General features: G+C 32.9%; 1 long non-coding RNA gene across 1 annotated transcript; it reads left to right on the forward strand.

The window, feature by feature from the left end:
- Positions 1-1868, forward strand: LOC107479192 (uncharacterized). Its single transcript, XR_001590077.3, has 3 exons — positions 1-35; positions 342-411; positions 1845-1868. It is a non-coding gene; the product is annotated as an uncharacterized LOC107479192 (long non-coding RNA).
- Positions 1869-2616: the final 748 nt, after the last annotated feature.

Here is a 2616-nt window from a genome sequence, read left to right on the forward strand (position 1 = left end):
GCAAGCATACCTAATGACTTTTCTTGGTATAAAAGGTAAGTATTTCATATCTGACTGTGTCACTTTATCGTCAAGTTCAGGATCTTCAAATTTTCTTTTGAGTTTAGTTTGCCTCTGCTTTTCAATGAATCTGATCTTAGAAATATGGACTCGCCTTTTGGTAATTTATGAAACTATAAAAGTCACTCAGAACATTGGCAAGCTTTCTACTATATATAATCTACATGGTAATCTTTAGGGTAATAATCATGCGAACACCTTTCTGATCAATTTAGAAATTTTAAAACTACTTAGTGAAATTTTACATTTATTCTTTTTATTTTTTCTTCTCTACTTTTCAGAACTTTCACACAAGTCAGCGGTCAGTGGCAAGACACTGATTCAATGAGGGAAGAGTTGGATGATTTACAGGTACTTAATGTTGATATTTCCTTGTTTATTGTAGAACCTATGCACAATTACTCAAGAGGGGGGTGAATTGAGTATTGCAACAACAATGAATCTTTTTGCGAAAGTTAAAGACAATATACAAAAGTGTTATTGTACTAGTATTTTTCCAAGAGCTTAACTCAATTGCTAAGCATTTATAAGGAGCTTTTACTTTCCAATAGACACCAACTCAAATAAATTGATCAAGCTTTTCACCAATCGGACTTAAGCTACTCCTTAAGTACTTACGAAGCTACTTTTCGATCACAATTTATTTGCTCAAAGGTAAAAGACAATAATATTGAAGAGATGAGTTTGGAGAGATGCAAACGCTATTTAGAGTGGTTCGGCACAATCCTTGTCCTACGTCCACTTTCTTTCTCAATCGCAATTGAGAAGTTCCACTATTGCCAAGCTTCAAGGTGCTCGCGCAAAACCTTTTACAATCCGAGTCCTTAGTTTCTAACACCTCACGGTATATGATCACCACTCGTATACTAACCCACTCCACTTAGAGATACCTTCTCTAAGATTTGCCTTGAGTACTTAGTATACCTCTTTGGTATCCTCACCGACTATAGTGTTTATAACTCTTAACTCAACCTTGGAGATCACACTCCAATTTACAAAGTGTACAAGAAAACAATTCTCAAAGAATTGTTGAGATGAAATGAGTAAGTGTATGATTACAAGTTTAGCACTACTGAACCAATTGATATTGCTCTCTCAAAAAATGTGTAGAATGAAAGAATATGAACAAGATAGTTTCCAAATACTCAAAAATTGGTGAAATAAGGCTTCAATCCATCTATTCATAGATTCCCCAAACCTTAGAAACGTTGGGAAATTAATGGGATGGAAAAATACTTAGGATTGATCTCAAACTTGTTGGAGTCAATTCCTATGCTTTTGTACCTTTGAAAACAAGTTTTAAACCATTTGGCTAGCATCGAATTGCAAGATGTGCATCAAAACATTTTGTGAGTGTGTGTTGAGAGATTTAGCAATTGGTTCTTAACAAGAAGTTACCTAAGTCCTAAGACACTATACTTGTCTTCAAATGTTGTGGACTTGAGTTTCTTGTTGTTGTTGTGTTGCTTTCAACTCTTCATTCCTCAACGTTGAATGTTGGTTGATCTTTCAACATGCTTGTTCATTCAAGTTGTTTGTTGGTTTGTCTTTCATGTCGTTTGTTGGTTTGTCATTCATCAAAACCTACGAATACAAACTTCGCATACAAGCAACATGATTTACATTTATGGCATGTTGAATGCTCTGAATTTATTATGTTGTTGATTGCTTAAGTGATAATTTATCCCAAATTTTTTCCTTAGCTTTGGCTTTGTATTGTTACATTTTTTTTGCCATGCCCAACCAAAGGTGAGCTGTGTTTGACATTTTAGTTGTGTGTGCAGATTTTCTTGAGCACAAGATGGGCTATCTTATTGAACTTGCATGTTGAGATGTTCTGCGTGAACAAGTATCCTATATATGATATCTATTTGATTTACTAGCATAATGTTACACACAAGAACTAAGAACACCTATCTGTTACTAATTTTTAGCATGTCACCATTTTTATTATATTCCCCTTTCAATTTTTCTTCGATTCCTTGACTTGAAATACTTATAGTCTTTGTTGTAGAGTCTCTGGAGTTGGACTTTGCACTTCTCTTCCCAGAACGCCACATACTCTTGCGTGTCTTACCTATTTTTGTTGTCCTAGCTAATGATATCATCAGAGAAATATAGCGAGTCTTTGTACAAGAGGGTGAAAATCAACAGACTGATCAATATATTTAAGGTATTATTGATTTAGCTACGTGGCGCGCATCATGCTTATTTTTCCAGTTGTCTTCAATCCCTTGTGAATCAACTTAGATGGCCTCATCTTTTCATCTTCTTCAAGGCCTTTGCTTCAAGATAACTTGAGATTCACGTCACTAACCTTATCTCTTATTTTTCTAATATTTTCAAATTAAAGTTATTAGTTTTAGTGTGAGATGTATGAATATTTACGATTAACTTCATTCTAGTACTTTTGGATCATTATTATAAATATATTTTGGTTAGAGATAATTTTTATTATTTAAAGAAATTATTTAATATAATTATGTATTTATTTTTATTTTATAATATTTAATTTATTTAATTAAAAATATAGAATTATTATACATGTAATCATAT

Source organism: Arachis duranensis, chromosome 3 (genome assembly GCF_000817695.3).
Source record: "Arachis duranensis cultivar V14167 chromosome 3, aradu.V14167.gnm2.J7QH, whole genome shotgun sequence".
NCBI lineage: Eukaryota > Viridiplantae > Streptophyta > Magnoliopsida > Fabales > Fabaceae > Arachis > Arachis duranensis.